Here is a 24,297-nt window from a genome sequence, read left to right as displayed (position 1 = left end):
TAAACACCTGCTATCAGAAGAATAGACAGTCAGATCCACATTATGCTGTGGTTAATATTGTGATATTATTCAGGGTACTCCAGTATTCTGTCTTTAATATTGTGATATTATTCAGGGTACTCCAGTATGCTGTCTTTAATATTGTGATATTATTCAGGATACTCGTATTCTGTCTTTAATATTGTGATATTATTCAGGGTACTCCAGTATTCTGTCTTTAATATTGTGATATTATTCAGGGTACTCCAGTATTCTGTGGTTAATATTGTGATATTATTCAGGGTACTCCAGTATTCTGTCTTTAATATTGTGATATTATTCAGGGTACTCCAGTATTCTGTCTTTAATATTGTGATATTATTCAGGGTACTCCAGTATGCTGTGGTTAATATTGTGATATTATTCAGGGTACTCCAGTATGCTGTCTTTAATATTGTGATATTATTCAGGGTACTCCAGTATGCTGTGGTTAATATTGTGATATTATTCAGGGTACTCCAGTATTCTGCCTTTAATATTGTGATATTATTCAGGATAATCCAGTATGCTGTGGTTAATATTGTGATATTATTCAGGATACACCATTCTGTTTTTAATATTGTGATATTATTCATGCTGTGATGTGAATGCAGTCCATGTTAGTTTACCTTCATTTATGGCATTAAATAATAAAAAAAAGTGTCCTCTGTTCTTTCATTTCAGCATTGTCTATCGCAGAACACATTCCATTGTGGGCAGAGTGTATGCTTGGTTTCATTCCAGCCTTGCCTAAATACCAGCTGATGATTTCACTAATTGGCTCACCTCTTCAACTAACTCACCTGGTACAATGTATAGTTAAAATAAAAACGTGGCCCACGATGGAATGAGTTTGAGACCCCTGGTCTATCCATTAACAAAAAATTTACTTTTACTTTTTAGTACTTAAGTACATTTAAAAGTAGGACTTTTTGACTTTTACTCAAGTGTGTTTTTAGCCAGATACTTTGACTTTTACTTGAGTCAGATTTTGAGACGGTACCCATACTTTCACTTAAGTATAATTTCTGGGTAGTTTTTACACCCCTGCCCGCAACTATGTGCAATACAGTGGTACAACATATAATAGAATCCAATAAAAAAACAACATTGTGCAATAAACAGGTAACAGGTAACATGGTGTGACATCTCGGTATCTGTACATAGTTATTTACAGAGCATATAGGACATGCTAGGTAGCTTTGGTAGTGCAATACACTGTTCCTGTTATTCTAATTTAAAGTGGCCTTTCCTTTTGGCCATAAGTGTGCGGCATGAGTGTGTGCCCGCTTATGTTAAAGTGTTAAGTGGCTGCTAGTGTGTGCTAGTGTGTGCTAGCCTTGCGCCTCAGGTCAGGGCAGCAGTAGATGTCCGCGAACCTCCAGATGCCGACACAGTTTTCCAGAGACAGCTGGCCTTCTAGGAAGTCAGAGCACGCTCCTTTTATGCCAGTGACGAGAAGCTGGTCTGCAGCCACCAGAAGCTCTTTCACGTTCTCTGCTGTCACCAGCACAAAGCGTGTGTAGGAGTACTCTATGATGAGCTGCATCATACCCGGGGACACCCCAGGGATAGTGTAGACTCACTGGTTTCTCTGAGTCGCTCCAGCGAGTGAAGAGGGCTCTGTGGGACGCAGAGTATAGAGATATCTGATGAGTAAACAGTAAGCAACATTCTGTCCTGTGTAGTAATATATGTTCACTGTAGAAGTATAGCGTCTTATCACAGTAGAAATATAGTATATTTTTACAGTATAAGTACAGTATAGTATCTGTTTACAGTATAAGTACAGTATAGTATCTGTTTACATTAGAAGTACAGTATAGTATCTGTTTACAGTAGGGGTACAGTATAGTATCTTTTTACAGTAGACGTACAGTATAGTATATTTTTACAGTAGACGTACACTATAGTATCTGTTTACAGTAGAAGTACAGTATCGTATTTGTTTACAGTAAAAGTACAGTATGGTATCTGTTTACTAACCAAGCTAACCTGAACCAAGCTAACCTGAACCAAGCTAACCTGAACCAAGCTAACTTACCCGAAATAGTCACTGCAGTCACACAGGAGGGCCTTGTGGGCATTCAACTCAGTGCTGTTGACTTTAATAACCACATCACAGAGCTTTCCCTCCAGACGCAGCTCATTAAGGATTGTACAGGACATTGTTTCCTTTTCCATGTGGGGATTTTAAATTGTATCTACAGAATATATTCAAGCTTACAAACAAGTAGCCGGAAACAACAAGTGATATCTTCACTTGGTCTTCTGAGATCTGAGATCTTCTGAGAGAATTGTTGAATATATACTGTACACAAATGTTCTAGAATGGTCTATTATGACATCATACTGTGACATCACAACTGTTCTAGAATGTCTATTATGACATCATACTGTGACATCACAAATGTTCTAGAATGTTCTATTATGACATCATACTGTGACATCACAAATGTTCTAGAATGTTTGATTATGACATCATACTGTGACATCACAACGGAACATGTTTGAGTTCCATTTGAATAATTTAAATAATATGTTGACATTAAAAAAGAACAAATAAAACGATAAAAAAAACTACAATGATACAAATTATAATAAAATATTTAAGTAAAATGTATAGAAATAAAGAAAAATAAGACATTAATAATAAAGATAATAATTCATTTAAAAGCTATTTTAAAAAGGTAAGTTTTGAGCAGTGCCAACCGAGTCTGCTGTCCTAACAGACTTGGGGTGTGTAGGGTATGCACTTATTCCCTCCGCCCTGAACATTTATGGAGATGTATGGGCCTTTTAAGTCAGTGATAAAAGTGTCTTTCAAGTGTGGCAATTCCAGGTGTAGGGGTGGCAGAATAAACAACACACAGACAGGTTGCAGTTCCCAAAATCATGCTCTTTATTTTCTATTCAAATAATAATTGCTCGCTGGCGGTAATCTGTCGGCCGGGCGGCGTCTCCGCTCTGTGGCCTTTTTCCTTGCGCTGCTACGGGGGACTGAGAGATTCGCTAATCACCTAATCACTTCTGATGGGTCTTTAGTGACAGGTGCGTCCGGAAGCGGACGCCCAAACATGGGCAGCGCCCAGCCATTGGGTCGCCACGTAGCGCCCATTAATCACCAAGCCCAGGGGTGGCTTGGGGTTGCCACAGTACCCCCCCTCCAGCTCCGACCGTCGGGGAAGAGCGTCCGACGCCCAACAGGCCATGCGCCACCCCGGACCTGTGAATGACAGAAAAGTTAAACGATTGCAACTCCAGAAACCATCGAGTCACCCTGGCATTGGTCCCCTTTGTCTTGGCCATCCAGACGAGGGGGGCGTGATCCGTCACCAGCGTGAAGCGCCTCCCCAGCAGATAATAACGGAGCGTCTCCAGTGCCAACTGAATTGCCAGACCTTCGCGCTCCACCGCAGAATAGTTGCGCTCGTGTGGCAGCAGCTTCCTGCTCACATATAAGATTGGATGTTCCTCACCCTCCAGTTGCTGGGAGAGGACCGCTCCCAGTCCCACCTCTGATGCATCTGTCTGTACCGTCATCTCCTTGTCGAAGTTCGGGGAGACCAGCACCGGTCCCGAACAGAGGGCAGTCTTGAGGTCCTCGAACGCCGCCTCCGCCTCCGGTGTCCACTTCACCGTGAACGGCCGCCGCGCCTGGGTCAGATCTGTGAGGGGAGCAGCGCGAGCAGCGAAGTTAGGGATAAACCTCCTATAATAGCTCACTAGCCCATTAAATGGCCTGACCTGCTTCTTGGTTAAAGGGCGAGGCCACTCCCTTATCGCATCAATTTTCCTCTTCTGCGGTTTTACATTGCCCCGGCCTATTGTGAACCCCAGGTACTCTGCCTCTTCTAGTCCCAGCCTGCATTTCTTTGGGTTGGCGGTGAGACCCGCCTCCCGGAGGGCACCCAACACCGCTCTCACCTTTTGGAGGTGGGTGTCCCAATCTGATGAGTGAATGATAATGTCATCGAGATATGCGGCTGCATAATCCCGATGGGGCCGTAGTACTCTGTCCATCAGCCTCTGAAAGGTAGATGGCGCCCCATGCAGGCCAAACGGGAGAACTTTATAATGAACAGCCCGTCTGGGGTGGAGAAAGCCGTCTTCTCCCTCGAGGCGGGGGCCAGAGGGACTTGCCAATAACCCTTCGTTAGATCTAGTGTTGTGATAAACCTGGCCAGGCCCAGTCTATCAATGAGCTCATCCACTCTAGGCATGGGATAGGCGTCAAACTTTGAAATGTCATTAAGCTTCCTGAAATCATTGCAGAACCTGGTTGTTGAGTCGGGTTTCGGCACTAAAACAATAGGACTGGACCACCCGCTATGAGACTCCTCAATCACTCCCATCTCCAGCATGACCCGCACTTCTCTTCTTACGGCTTCTCTTTTTGCCTCTGGGATACGATAGGGCTTCAGCTTTACCTTGTCTCCCGGGCTGGTAATGATGTGGTGCTGGGCCAATGTGGTGCGGCCCGGCGTGGCCGAAAACACGTCCCGGTTCTGTTGGACCAGCTCCCGAAGCTCCTGCCGTTGGGTCGGGGACAACTGTTCCCCGATGGGAACATCGGCCGCCTCTGCCACCTGCTGCGCAAAAGGGGGGAGAGGGGGGGGCGAGAGCAACACATCCCGGGCATGCCATTTCTTCAACAGGTTAACATGGTATAACTGTCGATGCTTCCTACGGTCGGGCTGGTGGACCTTGTAGTTGACGGGACCCACTTTTTCGATTATGTCGTAGGGTCCCTGCCATTTGGCTAGGAATTTGCACTCTGCTGTCGGAACCAGTACTAGGACCCGGTCCCCCACATTCCGGTCATAAATGCGCTTCTGTGCGTCTTGGGCCTGTTGCATATGTTCTCTCACCACTGGCCAGAGCGCCTTCATCCTGTCTCTCATTACCTGCACATGCTCTATGAGAGACCGGTGGGGCGACGGCTGTTCCTCCCAAATCTCCTTTGCGATGTCCAGGAGACCGCGCGGCTTGCGGGCGTAGAGCAGCTCAAACGGCGAGAAGCCAGTGGAAGCCTGTGGGACCTCACGCACAGAGAACATCAGAAAGCGCAGAGACTAATCGCATCAGCGATCTTACAAAAAACAATGCATGCGTGTGTGTTCCGGTGTGTGTGTGTGTGCTAATCGCTAACATTGAGGATAATTGCATGCCAATTAAAGACCTCTGAACAGGTCCTGCATTATTATTATAGAAAGGGCAACAACTGATCCCAATTCTTCCCATCCTTCTCCATCACCTTTCTTAGCATGCTTTTCAGTGTTTTGTTGAAGCGTTCGCACAGCCCATCCGTCTGTGGATGGTATATGGAGGTTCGCAGCTGTTCCACTTTCATTAGTTTGCACATTTCTTTCATGACCCGCGACATAAAGCACAAGCCCTGATCAGTGAGAATAGAGTCGGCAATTCCCACCCGACTAAACAAATGAAAGAGCTCCCGTGCCACAATTTTGGCCGTCACCGTGCGTAACGGGATGGCTTCGGGGTAACGTGTTGCATAATCTATGATTACCAGTATATACTGGTGGCCTCGGGACGATTTGACTAGAGGGCCCACCACGCCGAGGGCAATTCTTGAGAATGGGGTCTCAATGATGGGCAGCGGGATCAGAGGATTTTTATAGTGTACCTTTGGTGCTGCGCGTTGACACTCTGGGCAGCTCCTGCAGTAGTCCTCTACCGCTCTCTTCATGCCCGGCCAATGGAAACGCGCCTTTATGCGCTCCATGGTTTTGTCCACGCCCAGGTGCGCTCCGAGGATATGTGAATGCGCTAGCTGGAGTACAGTGGGAATAAAGAATTTCGGCACCAGCAATAGATCTTTAACCTCATCATTCTTTTTTACGACTTGGTACAGCAGTTGTCTTTTTATTGCAAAGTGAGGATATGACAGGTTACTCACCCCCTCCACTGGATTTCCATCTACGGTTTTGATATTTGCCCGGGCCTGCGTTAGGTTTGGGTCTTCCAGCTGGGCCGTTCCGAACTGACCCGCCAGGTCCCTCCCCACCTCGTCCGCCTGGGGGAACTCCGCAAATGGGTCCTCGTCACTGCTATCCGTCTCGGGGCCCGCTTGGGGCGCCGGCGCGTCGTCACCCACAGCTGATGCCGTCTCCGTCTCACTCCCCGGTATATTCAGGGGTTCCGGCGCGTCGTCACCCACATCTGATGCCGTCTCAGTCTCACTCCCCGTTACGTTCAGAGCACACACCTTCGGCTGACGTAACCCTTTCCTCTTCCTCGGTTTACCCGTAGAGGATGGGGTGCGCGGGGAGATGACGGCTGAGCACAGCTGGCGATACAGGGGGCAGTCTCGACAAATCAGCAGCGCTACCGGTAGGTTGGGTATCACGCCGGCTGTCATCGAGCAGACCCCCTTGGTGGTTGTCAGGGTGATCTGCGCTGTGGGATACAACTTTGTGTCCCCGTGCACACAGGACACTGACACTTGCGGAGCCTCTGCGTCGCAGTGTGCCAAATGGGGCTGAACCAGCGTTATGACACTACCCGAGTCCAGGAGCGCTATGGCAATCTTCGTCATTGACGCGCACGGGTAAAAGTGTTGCTGATGTTTCCTTATGGGCCCAACAGGCTGCGCCATAATTGCACGTCTTTCCGCGGGGGTCTGAAGCTGCCGCCGATGGCATGGACATATCCCGGCCTGGGCAGTTCCACGAGAGATGCCCGGGCTCGCCGCAGTCATAGCAGCGTCTTTGGTCCTGGTCGAACAGCGGTCTTCTTCGGGGTAGTTCGGGATCACCTGCGTTCCCTACCCGGCCCATTGGGCTGGGCTCGTCGGGACCCCTCCTTGTTCTCGGCCGCTCTGGCTTTTCCCCTCGCCCCCCTTTGAGTAAGTCCCGCGTTACCTGGTGGGCCTCCACAATATTCACTAGCTGCTCCACGGAGCGGGGGTCCGCTTGACTCGCCTGCTTCTTCGTGTCATAAGGGAGGGCTCTGACAAAGCGGTCCATAACAATCCGTTCCAAGACCGTGGGCCCTCCGGGGTCGGTCATTAGCCAGGCTCGGCTTATGCGGACTAGGTCGTGCATCTGGGAGCGCGGGGAGGCCTGTGCGTCATACACCCAGTCATGGAACCGCTGCGCACGGGACTGCAGACTATGGCCGTAACGGGACAAAATCTCCTGCTTTAGCCGAGTGTAGTTCTCGGCTTGCTCCGGTGGCAGGTCCTGGTAGGCCTTTTGCGCATTACCCGACAGGAAGGGGGCCCCAGTCGTCCTCTGGCCAGCCCTCCCGGCCGGCGGTGCGCTCAAACGCTAGGAGATAGGCTTCTACATCCTCCTGCTCCGTCAGCTTGGGGATGAAGCGCCCAGGGTTAGGCCGCGTCCCTGCGGCCCCTTCGTCCCGCCGGTGAGAGGCCATCCGCTGGAGCTCCGCGTGGATCATCCCCGTCTGTTTCCTCTGTTCTTGCAGGGCCTCTTCGTGCCGGGCCTGTTGTTCCAGGTTCGCCTGTACGAGCTGCTGCACCAGCGCGTCCATGCTTCTTTTCGTTATTAAATATATATATATATATATATATATATTTTTTTTTTTTTATTCTACTTCGATAAAGTCTATTGTTGTTTATTCCGCACCCCTGATTGCCAGTAGACTATGCCCGCATTCTCCACCACTGTGGCAATTCCAGGTGTAGGGGTGGCAGAATAAACAACACACAGACAGGTTGCAGTTCCCAAAATCATGCTCTTTATTTTCTATTCAAATAATAATTGCTCGCTGGCGGTAATCTGTCGGCCGGGCGGCGTCTCCGCTCTGTGGCCTTTTTCCTTGCGCTGCTACGGGGGACTGAGAGGAGGCTCCTCGGCTCCATTAAGTCCCCCCTCCCCAACAGGCGCACCGCGCCGTGATTCGCTAATCACCTAATCACTTCTGATGGGTCTCTAGTGACAGGTGCGTCCGGAAGCGGACGCCCAAACATGGGCAGCGCCCAGCCATTGGGTCGCCACGTAGCGCCCATCAATCACCAAGCCCAGGGGTGGCTTGGGGTTGCCACACAAGGATAAGTGAGCTCCTGCACTGATTATTATAGTTCAATATTAAATATTTGATCACCAAAACCCCCCAAAAAGCATAAAAAGGCCCCTCCCCGCCCAAAAAGGGCCCCCAAAAATAGCACAGGCCCAGTGCCCTTTTCAGCCTTTGAGCAGCTGCCCCTCTAAAGTCCTGTGCACGTCCCTGAGTATGGTTATAGCGTGGTCTGGGGTAATTCCCGAAGGGCTGAGTAATAGCCTTATACGTCAATTCTACTATAAACTTTGCCGTTTCTTGCCTGTACACGCTATTATTCCCAAATCAAATCTATATCATAGGTATTATGTTTCATTGTGAATGCATGAAGGGGGGGGGGGGGGGGTCGTTTCTGATTATTTGATTTCCAGTAACAGCATTCGTATTGAACACTAAAAACACTTATCAGCCCGATTGGTATAAAAGCATTGCTCGATCAAGCTAAAATTGACGTCAGATAGTCCTTACCTGTGATCGGGAGTATTCCAAAAATAATATTCCAATTGTTTGATCACCATCTGGTATATCGGATGTCCATTTGGTCCACGACATAACCCACCACAACATATGGATCGGGGATATTTGACGCGCTTCAATGCAACCGGGATAACCGCTAGACTGGCCCGACAAAGGAAAAGTGAGACCGGAGACATTTGACCATGGCACAGGCCAAGATACAAGGTTTCAAAGGGTGCTCGATACCGCCCGTCTAGCTGGATGCGGCCGGTATTGCACTTTGGCGATCTCAGACTCATTCCCTATGGTAACACCAAGGTCCCTGGATGAATAATGAATACAAATATCGTAAAAAAAGGAAAAACGATCAAATAACGAGTATACTCGTTGTTGGCATTCAAGCGTCGGCTCCCAATAACCAGTAAACTTGTTGTTGGCGGGGAATGAGATAACAGTGAAATATAAACATTTTTAAATATTTTGCTCATATGACTCAGATCTGATCTTTTCACAACAGTGTGAACGGCACAAATCAGGTGTAATCTGATCTTTTTCAATTCCGATTTGGGCCACTTTCCACACGTGGTCCTAAATCAGACACAGGGCCGATCTTTTCGCGATGAGACATTCGTCTGAACAGTCATGTGACTATGTCACTCTAGATTGACATTTGTCACAATTATAATTTTTTTTTTAAACATCCATCTTCTTGTCATCTGATGCCAGGTACTCAGGTGGGGTATCTCCCAGGTCTTTCTGTGTGGAGTTTGCATGTTCTCCCCGTGCTCGCAAGGGTTTCCCCCCCGATAAGATAAACCCAATGGAAAAACATGCACAACAGATCGCTAACGCTGTGGCGTCCTTGACGAAGACGGACAGGAGCACTTGGATTGGTCCCCAGGGCGCGGCTCACATTGACGCCCTATCTGCTCCCGGCTGTCCATGGGGGGAAGGACAACGGGATGGGAAAAGTGCAGAGAGACATTTCATCGGCGACTCAGTGCATGTGTGTGTGTGTTCCTGTGGGTCGCCCATCTCGCGTGTGTGTGTTAAAACTGCATGACAAATAAAGACTTCTAGTCTAACAATTAGTCTTTATTGTTCATTTGCGCATGCGGGTCAGTTCAGGAGCGTGACCAAGTCCACACTGGAATCTGATATATATAATATACTGTATAATGTGAATAGCAAAAAAATTATAATCTGATCTGATCAATTTGGCCACCAAGTTTGGCCAAAACGTCCTGTCCATAAAAGGCAGTCAAACATGGAACAGTCTCCTCATTTCCATAAGGAAAAGCCCCACTCTTGCTTCTTTTAGAGGGCAACTAAAAAAATGGCTGAAGACCAACCAGTCATGTGAACAACACATGTCATGTGACATATCTCTAGCCACTAGTATTTCTGTGTATTGCTGTTATGTAGCAGTACTGTCTATCTGTATGTCGTGTATGTCATATATGTTATGATGAATTGAAAATGGGGGACCCTGATGTAAACAAGACGAAAGTCTTTCTCTGGTCTGCATCCCCTTAACAATTGTATGTATTGAGCTGTACTGTACTGCACCCATTCTGCAATCTGTTAATAAACTTTTCAATCAATCAATCAATCAATCAATCATGTGTTTGTAAATGTTTTACTGTTTTTTATGTGTCCTGTTTTTATGTATTTGTACATTTCTTACTGTTTCTAATACGTTTTTATGTATGGGGACAACGGATGGAAATTAGCCTTGTGCTAAATCCGGCAATTTTTACACTCCACAGTGTTCATTAATTTTACATTGTCCCGTCCAAAGAAAAATAATCTGAATTGAGCACTAAGGCCTGCAGTGTGAACGCGGCCTCGGAGTCTCACCCTGATTGAGGAACACTAAGCTACACTGCGGTGCAGCCCGAGGCGTTGTCAATCCCCACGAAGCCAAACCACTACTGAATAGAAACACTGGGGGATACAAACGAAGTACTTCAGAGATTTTGATAAACAACTCAATCCCCCCTCAATGCAGAATTAAATTGGGGCTCTACTGGAAAAACAACTTCAGATATGCAGCAGCGCTGATTTGTTTGGCGGGGGGGGGGGGTTTACTTAAGTGCAAAAAAAATAAAATCCCCCGAGCGCTGAGGAGCAGGCGTCCCATTTTTGTTGCAGTCTCACACATTTCCCCCCCCCCGGTCTCCAGTGGCTAGTTATATTGTTTTCGTGCGGGGCAAAGTTCTGTAAAACATTCTAAACTGAATGCATTGTTCATTTCCAATACGTCTGTGGTCCACAGAAGAGGATTGTTATATAGCGCTCCCCGCTTTAATTGCTCCATCTGTACTGCATCTCCCAACGGGACGTTTGCTGCCTCTCGTTTTCCCCACATGGGCCGAGCCGAGTAAATAACTTCCATCCAGAAACTGCAACTGCAACTGCAGCAGCACAGTTCGATGAAAGGAAGAGTGCTGGAGTTGTGTGTGTTGTCGTCGTGTGTTTGTTCACGTGCATGTGTGTGCGCCTCTCTAATGGCCTCTGTTGTTGTCGGTCGTCTGATCACATGCTCCCCCCCGGCAGATGAAGAAGCAGGATGTGGCGGCGGCCATGGTTCCATGTTTATTTATTTAACCCTTTCACTGCCGCACCACCACTACCAAACGGTTAACCCTTTCACTGCGACAATACACAGAAGGTTAATAATAACCCTTTCACTGCCACACGACGACAGCGGGTTAACCCTTTCACTGCCACACGACAGAAGGTTAACCCTTTACTATCACAAAGTGGTGTGATGGTAAAGGGTTAACCTTCTGTCGTGTGGTAGTGAAAGGGTTAAAGGATGTCTTCCTCCGCCACTGACCACATCATCTGGAACCTCTTCCACCATACGGCGTCTCTCCGTTCCAAACCAATTAGCACTTGATGGTCCACTACGTAACGGCGGCTTCTAGCCTGATGAAAGCTAAACAATTAATATATATAGGGAGGTGTAGTGGTTACGTCATTGCCGTTTTTCTGTGTTCCACCCTCTGTCCAACGCAATGTATTTCCCCCCATTGCCCATTTCTAAATCGCCTCGTTTAAAACAAATAAAGCGTTAACATTGGCACGGTGTACCTTTCTGTGCGTATTCATCCACAATCTATAGCTCAACATGAAAATATTCGCAATTAATCATAAAAAAATAATCGCGACATTTTATTTCAACCAAAAATGTTTAAACAATAATGTTAGTGATAGAAGGGAACTCATTTTGTGCAAAAGTGGAAAGCTTTTCAATTTCCATGCAGCAGAATGGTTACAATAGCCCATAATCCATTTTCCCCAATGATAAATCCCTATACGGGTGGAACAACCAGTGACGTCAGACTACACCTCCCTATAGCCTACAACGCCAGGGCTGAGGAGAGCTTAAAAGAATGAGGATGATGACCAAGTCATACTATATATACTACTAAGGATTGCAGGAACATGCCAACCTTTTAGGAAATGAGCTTATTTGCCATCTACCTTGGAGTTAGACAAGTAGATACATACCATTTTACTTCTCTGTGCATTAGGCGTAGGGAACAGCCGCGCTGTTAGCCTAGCTTAGCGTCATTCACTGGAAGTAGGTGTGCCACTAGTGTAGCCTAGTTCCCAACAGTCACGAAATACAGTCCAAATGAAAGCAGCTGAAGCCTATATTGAGGGCAAGATGTATCCCATGATGCACTGGTTGAGTCTGTCGACAAATCAGAGGCGGTGTTGCTCGTTGTGCAACTGAGCTGATCCATATGGACATGGATAAGCAGTGATGGGAATAACGGCGCTATAAGTAATGGCGTTACTAACGGCATTAGTTTATTCAGATTACTCTTCCAATCTTAATAACGCCGTTAGCGTTACTGCAAAAAAAATCGGCGCGTTACTATGAATGAACCTGTTTCTTTCATCAGACAGATCTCTGCGCCGAGAGGCAATAATATGTTCTTCCTTGTTTAGTGGGCAGTGCGCGAGCCAAGCATACATGCTGACGATTGGCTGAGGTTGAATAAAATGTCATGGTAAGCCAATCAGAGGTGGAAGTGGGCGGGTGTCTAAAGCATCCAGAGTCTGACACACAGCGCGACAAGACAAGCGATCACTGATCAGTCAGCATGAGACCGCGGTCCGTGTAGTGTACGTTTTGAGCCCAAATAATCCAAAACGAATCCAACGAACAACACAAGCCGAGCGACTCAGTCAACATGAGACCGCGGGTCCATGAGCGTTTTGTGTTCACTCTTTGCAGCGCAGGGAACTGAGTGGCTCTACTGCAGTGCCGACAGCCTTATCAACAGTGCTGCACTTCCTGGTTTAATAGCACAGGCTTCAGGTATGTCATGCATGTCTTAAATGTCATGATTAGATTAGTTTAGATGATTAGATTAGATTCTTATATCTGTATGTTGTGTATGTCATTGATTGATTGATTGAAAAGTTTATTAACAGATTGCAGAATGGGTACAGTACAGTACAGCTCAATACATACAATTGTTAAGGGGATGCAGACCAGAGAAAGACTTTCGTCATAAATGTCATGAATTGAAAATGGGGGACCCTGATGTAAACAAGACGAAACTCTTTCTCTGGTCTGCATCCCCTTAACAATTGTGTGTATTGAGCCGTACTGTATTGTACCCATTCTGCAATCTGTTAATTAAAATGTTCAATCAATCAGTATATATTTGTTATTTATTTTTTCTTAACACTTTGATTGCCATGGGTTAAATTCATGATATACCATAGATTGCCAGCTCTATTTGTCTATGGAGAAGTACCCCTTCTTTGCATGGCTATAACTTTTTAAATTCTATTGCTACATTGCCATTATTAGGGCCCATTCAAAGTCCTATATGTATTGTTCATTGTGTAGCAACGTTAAACTTTTTCATTCACATATTCATAGTAAAGTATGGTCTAATGTATAAGTATGTTTCCATCTCTTTCTGCAGCTTTCTCCAGAACGTGATCTATAGCCCCAAATGCATTATATTGATGATGAAATACAGTTTGATGGCAATCGGGGCGATATAAAAAATTTCAATTGGACGTACTTCTAGAATGATCTACGTATGATCTGATGATGACCGGATGGGCGGGGGATCGTTTATAATTCCGTGGGCAGCGTTATATCATTCATCTAGTGTGGGTCATATGTTCATCATAACAGTTTATATGGAACACGTTAAAAAATAACGCTGAATCTTACCGTATCTTCCTCGCGCCGTTGGACGATCAGCGTGGTGTAGACCGTTTTCGATTATGGGATGTTTATCCTGATGAACCATTTCCAGCTTGTATAATACTATATACGTCCAAATAACGTTGTTTATTGAGTTAGGGCGAGCGATTGATCATCCAGTGTGTTGAGATGGAGTCCGGCTACTGGACGCGAGTGCCCGGAGCTCATATGGATGAGCACTTCCTGTTTGGGGCGCCCCTCCTGCCGATCGGCCACCAGATGGCGCTCTCGAACCGTTAGACAGTTGGTGGGAGCCCACCAGCACATCTCAGGGCTCCGGAAAAAAAATATGATTTCTATCACAGATTTTTGAAATATTGATATCAAAGACGAGTTACGGCGTCCTCGGCACCTTTAGCATGGCTCTGAATGACGTGAAAAAGCGTTTTCCGGCAATCAAAGTGTTAACAAGCATAATTTAATGTTGCCCAGTTGTGGCCTGTTGAGGGGCAATACATATCAAAAGTTCCAAAACATCTATTCTGTTTGTATTTGTATGATCCACTATATAAACATAGTAATTATAATATCTACATACATGGCATTTGATTGGAGGCTAGTCTCACTTTGTCCCACAGCAACATTAAAATAGTTTAGATTTGTGTATGTTGTTTATGTAAAAAAAAATCTTGAAAGTAACGAATAGTTACTTTCTGAAGTAACTAGTTACTTTTATAATTTGTAACTGAGTAAGTAATTTAGTTACTTTTTGGAAGAAGTAACTAGTAACTGTAACTAGTTACTTTTTTAAAGTAACTTGCCCAACACTGTGGATAAGATACTAGCATGAGACTCACCTCACTCCTCATGTGCTTTAGGTCGCTTTCACATATAGTTTTGGTGGACTCGGTGCGGTTCTGGGGGTGAAGTTGCAACATTGTTGCATTCTTCATTTGGTTCGCCTGCATTCACACAGATATCTGTCAGGCGGACCGAGACCTTCTGAACAATGTCACGCGGTCGAAAAGGGCGCTTGTCTATTGGACAGTGGAAATGTGTGTGTGGCTGCGATCCCGTGTGTGCGTGCGCGCGTGTGTGTGTCTGTGTGTAGACTGCGGAGCCCTCCAGATCAGCGGAGCCGAGTTTTGACATGGCATTGATCCATTGTTCTATTGAAGCACATTACCACCATCCTCTCGCTAAACAACTTGTAGACCACAGTGTTTTTATGAGTGCCCACAAGTAGCTGTTTTATTAATAATATAATAAGCCGCGCTCTGTAATAATAATAAGCCGCGTTTTTTCTTCCTTCTTCCCAAGATGCACAGATATATAGATAGATAGATAGATAGAGAGATTAGATGCAGTGTGCTTGTTTTGCAGTGAGTGCTGCGAGCAGTGGTAATAATAATCACTTCCTATATTTGGTTCGCGTTTGGTTCAATGAAGCCGAACCGAGACCGACGTTTTCAGGCGGACCAGAGTTCGACTGTTTGGTCCGCGAACCGAGTTCGACGCGCATTCACACAGACCCGAAAAACTGGACTATCGAATTCTGGTCCGAAAGTTCGGACCAAACAGCCCCTGTGTGAAAGCGACCTTAGTCTGATATTTGGGCAACAACTGAAATAGTGAGTAGAATAATTTGAGCAAAATACATACTGTGTAGATTGTAGATTCTCCTTTGTGCATTTGGACAGTATTGTAACATGATATATAATTGTTATTCCATATGTACCATAACATTATGTTTTTACACAGTTTGTGTACAAATCAAATAAAAAAAATGTTTAAACAATTTATTGGCACATACAAAAAGCATGACAGTAAAACTGACAAAAATGACATTTCTTTTTACAGCTGCATATGGACTTATCTTGAAATAAATGTAATAGTTAATCTTTCTCCCTGACTATGCCTAGAAGAATAGATTTTTCAAACGCCAAACATCTTGTGCACTATTGTTCTATGGGTGATTGCAATACAACTATGATATTCAATTTCCATTTTTATTCATGGTTATATAACTATATTTATACATTCATGTGACTGCAGCATACATATTCTGATGTACTGTATCATCATGATGATTTTGCATTACAGTGAGTGTTGAGGTTACATGTGCATTATGACACAAGGAGACCAGGCCACACCCCTAAGCCCAGTTATCTTTGGGATCACACAGTAAAGTAAACTAACTGAACTGTTTATCCTGGAAGGTATCCTAACTGTACCTAAATTGCACCTCGTCCCATTTCTGCCTTGCACTATATAGTATTGTATATTAGTACACTGCACAGTATTGTATATTGTATGGTAACTACGTCTATTCTGCATCGAACATTGTACATATGTCTAAACTGAACACTGTGACCTAATTTTTTTACTTCTAATTACTATGTTATTTTATTTCATACTTATCTTGTCTTGCACAGTCTCTGGAGCGTAACAGTAAGAAGCATTTTGTATAAAAGTATTCTGTACTTCTGTATGACAAATATTAAAGAATTGACAAATTCAACAGTGAACAATCAAGTACTCCCGATCAATGTTCTGTGGTGGATTATGTTGGCGACACGATGGACATCAATACTTGGAATGGCGATCAGATAATTGGAATATTCTTTTTGGGGTACATCCTAGTCAAGGTAAGGGCTATATGATATCAATCTTGCATTGATCCCAGAATGTCTTCATTGTGATCCGAGCGTACTGTTACTGTATGTGTGTAACGTTAGTCCATAACGTATTCCGTTGGTGACGATAAAAGCATAAAAAAAGGTATGACACAGGACTACACAAGCATTTTTAGTATACAAATGTGTCAACAGACTAAAGCAGGGAACCACAATATTTTGCATACATATCTAGCATTATCCTTTAACTCATTGGACGCCAGACCCGAGATAAATCGGGTTAACTCACCAACGCTTGAGCGCCAAACCCGAGAAAAGTCGGGTTTTCATCGTTATTTCTTTTATTAGATATTTCCATTCATTATCCATTCAGGAAGCCTGGTGTTATCATAGGGAATGAGTCTGAGATCGCAAAAGTGCAATACCTGCCGCATCCTACCAGGCGGCGGTATTGAGCACCCTTTGAAACCTTGTGTCTTGGGCTGTGCGTCGATTATATGGGTTCGGGTCAGCTCTTTTTTTCCGGGCAAGACGAGCGGTTATAACGCTTGGATTGAGAAGAATCAAGTACTCCCGATCAATGTTCTGTTGTGGATTATGTTGGCGACACGATGGACATCAATACTTGGAATGGCGATCAGATAATTGGAATATTCTTTTTGGGGTACATCCTAGTCAAGGTAAGGGCTATATGATATCAATCTTGCATTGATCCCAGAATGTCTTCATTGTGATCCGAGCGTACTGTATGTGTGTAACGTTAGTCCATAACGTATTCCGTTGGTGACGATAAAAGCATAAAAAAAGGTATGACACAGGACTACACAAGCATTTTTAGTATACAAATGTGTCAACAGACTAAAGCAGGGAACCACAATATTTTGCATACAAATTATGCAGAATGTAATATCATAACCGTCTATTATTTTTCTTGCAATTGAGCCAATTTTCATTAGGTACGGTTCTGAGGTGTGTGTTCAACAGAATGCAGTAACAAAAACACTTTCACAGAATGTATGGGTTACTGAATGCTGAACTGTTATAATCACTGTTATAATCACCGCCCTGTTTCTATTCTCACCTCCATCTCGAAAGTCATGGAAAAAATTGTCTACGAACAGGTCGAAAAGTACCTAGCGGAAAAAAATCTAATCTACGAATTCCAATCTGGCTTCAGAACATCCCACTCCACTGACACATGCCTTCTCTATTTGAACGACCACATCAAACAAGAGGTGGACGCAGGCAAATACTGCGGCATGGTCATGCTGGACCTACAAAAGGCCTTCGACACTGTCAATCACTCCATTCTGATTGACAAGCTAAAAGCAATTGGTTTTGATAGTCTATCAGTGAGCTGGATGCAATCCTACCTTGAGGGGAGGGAACAGATGGTGGAGGTAAACGGTACCCTACCCCCCCCCCCCCCCCCCCTCACAGTGAGCTGTGGTGTTCCACAAGGAAGCATACTAGGACCACTACTGTTCCTAATTTATGCAAATGACATGTCGTCAGCTTGTGACTGCAACTTGTTCCTGTTTGCGGACGACTCAGCCCTGCTGGTCTCTGACAAGAACAAGTTACAGGTTGAAAAAACCCTCAGCTCGGAACTAGGCAAAATATGCATATGGCTTGCTGATAACAAACTATCATTACACATGGGCAAAACAGAGTCCATTCTCTTCGGTTCAAATAATAAACTCAGCAAGACCAACGGCTTCTCAGTTACAGTGTGTGACAATATTGTCAGAAGGAAAGATGAAATTACCTACCTGGGTTCCATCCTAGAGGCTAATCTCTCCTGTGACAAAATGGCATCCAATGTAATAAAAAAAGTCAACCAACGAACTCGATTCTTGTACCGGATCTCCTCTCTGGTAAACAAAAATACCCTGAAGACTCTGGCAGGAGCACTCATTCAAGGGTACTACGACTATGCTTGCACCTCATGGTACCAAAGCATCTCAAAGGCGCTTAAAACAAAATTACAAACATCTCAAAACAAACTGGTCAGACTACTGCTTGACCTTACTCCTAGAACCCACCTCACCCCTGCCCACTTTGACAACCTAGGATGGCTTAGAGTAGACGACAGAGTACAGCAACTTGCAATGGGCCTGGTCTACAAGATACACTACACGACCAAGGTACCCATGTACATGTCAAAATACTTCCCAAAGGTCAGTGAATACCACGATCACAACACCAGAGGGAGCTCCACAAATCATGTTAAACCCAGATTCGGCTCAAACAAGGGACTAAACACGTTTCACAATTATGCCACATCAATGTGGAACGCCCTACCCAAAGCTGTAAAGGAATGTGAATCACTACCCACTTTCAAAACCACGCTCAAGGAACACCTACGGGAGACTGCAATTCGAAACTGGCCCCTGTAAATGTCCTAACCCAACCCCCTCCAATGTACAGTAATTTACCTAGTATGGTTTTGTCAATATTCCAATGTACAATGTGTCTCCCCCCCCCCCGCCCCCCCAATGTACACTTTTGCTTGTTTGTACAGTGTTTCCCCCCCCCCCCCAACCCCCTCCAATGTAAATTACCCAGTATGGTTGTCAATATCCCAATGTACCCAACCCCCCCCCCCACACAACCCCACCCAACCTCCTCCAATGTACAGTTTTTGCATCAAATGTATATACTCCCTTTTCTTGACTCTTTTTGTATCACAAACTACTGTATTTGCAAATCTGGTATGTCATAAATGTATAGATGTAGCAGTACTGTCTATCTGTATGTCATGTATGTCATATATGTCCTGATGAATTGAAAATGGGGGACCCTGATGTAAACAAGACGAAAGTCTTTCTCTGGCCTGCATCCCCTTAACAATTGTGTGTATTGAGCTGTACTGTATTGTACCCATTCTGCAATCTGTTAATAAAGTTTTCAATCAATCATCAATCAATCAATCAATCAATCAATCAATCACTAAGCCATTGTAAGACTTTACCTGTGTCCCTGTATCACTTGTCTCTGCTGCCCTTTGATTAAAAAACTTCTGTATGTCCATTTTCCTTTTTTTTGGGCATATTTCAGTTAGTCACAGTAAAAGTCACCTAGTAAAAGTGAGATAATTGACAATATCAAAACATGCTAGGGCTGTACCGAATAGTTTGAAGCTTCATTCATAATGTTGACATTCGAATTCTAAATCAACATAAAAAATTGTAATTATATTAAAAAAAAATAATAATAATAATTCATTTTACAATTTTAATTTGCCAAGGTATGGCGAGTGCCATACCTTGCCATACCAAAACGACACCCCTGATTGTAGCGTGTGTAGGGACGGAACGCCAATGCATTTAGTATAATACATGTTGCAGGCTATTACCAGCCTCCCAGGAATTACCCTAGACCGCTCTAAAACCATACTTATATTCACCATGTGAAGGATGTCTATGTTTTTCAATGTGTATATAATGTAAAATATTGGTAGATGACAGCATCTACTTATAGCCATCTCAGAGGAGGAGGACAACAGAGAGAGTCAGTGTGTTAGCAGCAAGCAGGGTGTGTATGCATGCCAAGGTCGTTCAGCAGGTTCGTAACCAAAACATTGCACTGAGAGCAGGCGGGTTTGGAGCTAGGAAGTAAATATCAACATCACCGCTGCCATAGTGATTTGGGTCAAAAGACAGCGTGTCACATAGCAACGAGAAGAGGGGCCGGGCCTGTCGTTGCTATGGCAAAGACGTTATGATGTGAGTTTCTTCCGGGTGTAAGTTAGATTCAGATATGAGGCACAGACGAGAAGAAGCTTGATCAGAGACTTTGAAACTATCCTCGCGGGGAAGGGTGGAGGGGAGGACTGATGTGGCACGACAACAGGGAAGGCTTTTGGATAACAGCTAGGCCGCGACGAGATCATTAGAATAATGAATTTAGTTTCTTCCAAAGACTTTTCAAGGACAATACAGAACTGGTTTCCATCTGATTACGAGGCTTTGTTTATGGAATAAACAAAGTTTTCCAAGAAAGGTATCACGTTGCCAGTGTTGAATTCTTATGAGTACGGATTGCATATAAGGGGGATGACCACGATGTACAGCCAGTATGAGAAGGTCGAGAGATAAACACAACGCAGAAACTACACGAACACAGATGAAGAGGTGATACTGGCTGATTATGGTCGAAAACTAACAACGGTATAAAAGGGGAATATATGGATGAAAAAATTATTTCTTTTTCACATATTGAACGATAGATACTCGATGTCAAATGGGCCATAGTATTGTATCCATAGCTATAATATAGAATATAGTTATTGTCACAAACAGGTAATTTATGACAAATAGGGAGTCCACACGTGATAACAATTTAACAAAGAATGATTTATTTAAACCTATCTAACCACACAAAAACATAAGCACATGAACACTGGAATGTTTTGTATTACAATCAGTGGTGAGTGCAGTGTGTGGATGAGTGAGTAGATATGCTGTGGTGTGTGTTTGGTGTAAGTATCAAAGTTACAATATGTTAAAGGATGCAGCTTAGGTGTTGGTACAACCTGTGCCTGGGAGTGGAGAAAGCAGACAGAGAGGGAATTAGAATGAGACACCTATATTGAGGTGCAGGCAGCTCTGCTCTGCACAGGTGAGTCTCATACAGTTAACGAGCCACCCACTCCACCATGCTTCCTGGTGAAGGCCTCTGCATGCTACAGAAACTTCAAAGCAACTTCAACACAACATCGACAAAGCAACGGTGTTGCAGACACATTACCTTTATGCTTCTGCAAAATCAACGCGCAGCCTATGATGTGTTCTTGTATATAGTGTAATATAGTTATATCGCCACATCAACCCAGTCCATCCCCATTGTTTCCCCAATCTCCTTCCACGGATTCATCGTCATAATGCTATCCTTGTAGTCTTTAGACCCGCTATTATATAAATGTTGGTACTTTCGGACCTCCTCTGCAATACGTTCCTGCATTTGATTCATTTTAAAGAAACAATTAAACAAGTGTAATGAAACAATACACTAGCTATCGAGCTCCTGTCAGAAAGTTTTCTTTTGGTCTCGAGCTCCTGTCAGAAAGTTTTCTTTTGGTCTCGAGCCAGGAAAACACTAGAAGTGACAGACAGCCCCGCCCCCATTCACTACCAACCAATCACTGCTACGCAATACCAACGCAACGGGTCTTTAGATTAGATTTTGGACACAGGTACGCAACGTCCTCGCAACACAGTCTACAAGACTGTCTGCAACAAACGCGCTGAAATCGCGCCGATGTTGTGTTGAAGTTGCTTTGAATTTGCTGTAGCATGTAGAGGCCTTGAGTCAGACTCTCCATTTAGCAGGTAGAGTGGGGGTCGTCACACCCTCCCCCTAAAGAAAAGGGTTCTTCCCTATTAACCAATTACATTTTTATATACAAGTGACTAACCAAACTAAATCCATACATAAACTCAAGTAACACAATATTTTTTCCCCTATATCCAAATAAAAATAAACATTGTTTTACCCTTCACCCATTCCCCTCACCATCCTGCCTCCGCTCTCAGCAACATAGGGCCCTAAGAAGCTATTTAAGAGAGCAGGAGACAGTAGGGATTGGGGAACAGATAGAGAGAGGCAAAACAAGGTATCCTCATGGGACCAACTTAGGGTATGCGGGACAATGCGTCCGCAATCACATTCTGAGACCCTTTAATGTGACGAATGTCCAAAGAATAGGGCTGTAAAAACAAAGCCCACCTCATCAACCTCTGGTTGGGATTTTGGAGGGACTTTAAAAAGGTCAAAGGATTATGATCCGTGTACGCCACCAGGGGAGTCACCCCTGACCCCAGATACACGTCAAAATGTTGGAGTGCCCAAATCAGTGATAACGCCTCCTTCTCGATAACTGAGTAGTTAAGTTGGTAGGTGTTAAATTTCCTCGAGAAGAAGGCCACCGATTTATCCACCCCATGCACATCCGCCTGCAGGAGGACTGCCCCTGCCCCCACGTTGGAGGCATCCACCTGTAATGAAAAGGAGTAATTTAAACGTGGAGCAGTTAACACAGGTTCAGAGCACAATAGGGCCTTCACATTTTCAAATGCCACTTGGCATCTGCCTGACCAGACATACTTTGAGTCCTTCCTCAACAAGTTAGTCAACGGCTCGACTACGGATGAGAAGTTGCGACAAAAACTCAGATAATAGCCCACTAAACCCAGAAAACGCATCAAATCCTTTTTTGTCGCTGGAGGGGGATAATTTACAATAGCCACAACTTTATCCTGAACCATGCGTACGCTGCCCTGACCGACCACCTTCCCTAAATAGGTGACAGTGGCTCTTGCAAATTCACATTTGGCCAAGTTAATAGTCAACCGTGCCCAGACCAATTTTTTGAACAGTGCCCGGATACGCTGAAGGTGTTCAGACCATGTGTCGCTGTAGATCACCACATCATCCAGGTAGACGGCACACCCATCCAGACCAGCCACTACTTTGTTCATAAGGCGCTGGAAAGTAGCGGGGGCGTTTCGAAGACCAAACGGCATAACCAAGTATTTGTACAACCCAGAGGGAGTGATAAAAGCGCAAACCTCCTGGCCACGCTTAAGGCGCTCCCATAGTCCAGCAGACTGTACACAGAGCAGACCCCGCGGAGGTCTGCGCGGACTCTTTGAGCCTTCATAGTCGAGCGGACCTCCGCGGACCAATTTCCTACATGTCACGCGGCAGTTTACACAATTGTCCCCACGCTGTTCAACTTCTGTCATGTCGTCGTCATCCGATGTCAAAATAAAGAGTATGTTATCTCCGTTTCCAATATTTCGATAATAAAACGGGCAGTTTTACGCACTTGAATAACAGGTATATAGGCAGCGAGATGCAATGTACCGTATAGGCTTGAGGTGGACAGCGTGTGGTGCTGAAAAGACACGCATTGCATGAAATAAAAGCACCAGTTTTATTTCAAAATATTGGAAATGGAGATAACATTCTATGTTATCTCCGTTTCCAATATTTCTAAATAAAACTGGCAATTTTACACACTTCATTTAGAAAAGCCATTCAAACATCTCTCTTGGCACAGAGCGAGTGTTCAGAGTAAAATGCAGATCGGCGTCACATTAAATGCAGTTCGATGTCAACCAAAACGCCGAGCAGCGTTTTGTGTGACACCAAGTCAGCGGCGCGGATGTCCGCGCGTCAGAAAATAGGAGCTTCCCACCTGTGGGTCTGCTGTCCGCTGAGATCAAAGCTCAAGAGTCCGCGCGGACATCCGCGGAGTCTGCTCTGTGTAGACGCACAATTACTCACTTCACGTGGTCTTTGACTCGTAATGAAGGCTTTTACTAGCAAGGAGCGAACGATACGTTAAACAAACGTAGTAGAATAACACAACTCTATTTGAGGCAATACGAGCCCTGCTGTACCGCACGTTGCGTAGTGGGTAAGGCTTTACTTGGTAACTGAACCAGACTGAACTGAAGGCGAACTGAAAAGGGGGGTTCTGTATTCGCTGGTCATATTTATACGTACGGTGGACAAATAGTGCCGCTCTGCTTTCGGTAGCCGTATTCATGGGCAGAAGCGGGCATGTTAAGACAAGTCATGTCGGTAGCTTTCAAGTCAGCTCTAGGGGGTAAGTCACTGGCGCCTAGGGGATCGCTTCCAATAGGATAACGAATATTATGGTCTGTCCTGTACCAGGTAAAGGGATATTCCGTGTATATGTACAAAGAATATACAAGGGATATCAAACGATATACAAATATTATACATGGGATCTCAGGCAATAAATATATATATTCGGTTTAATCTGACCCTTTGTAACAGCCGCCTCCTAATTAGTCCCACCTAATTAGCTAAGCAGAGACAGATTAACCACACTGTCCACTACTCAATGTCCGTTGTGAGGGGTAGGCAGGTCACAAAGTCAGGGGTCATGGTCGTCATTAAGCGAGTCGGGGAGCCTTGGCG

This window comes from Notolepis coatsorum (genome assembly GCF_963971535.1).
Source record: "Notolepis coatsorum genome assembly, chromosome: 5".
NCBI classification, from domain to species: Eukaryota; Metazoa; Chordata; class Actinopteri; order Aulopiformes; family Paralepididae; genus Notolepis; species Notolepis coatsorum.
This window is presented reverse-complemented; position numbering follows the sequence as displayed.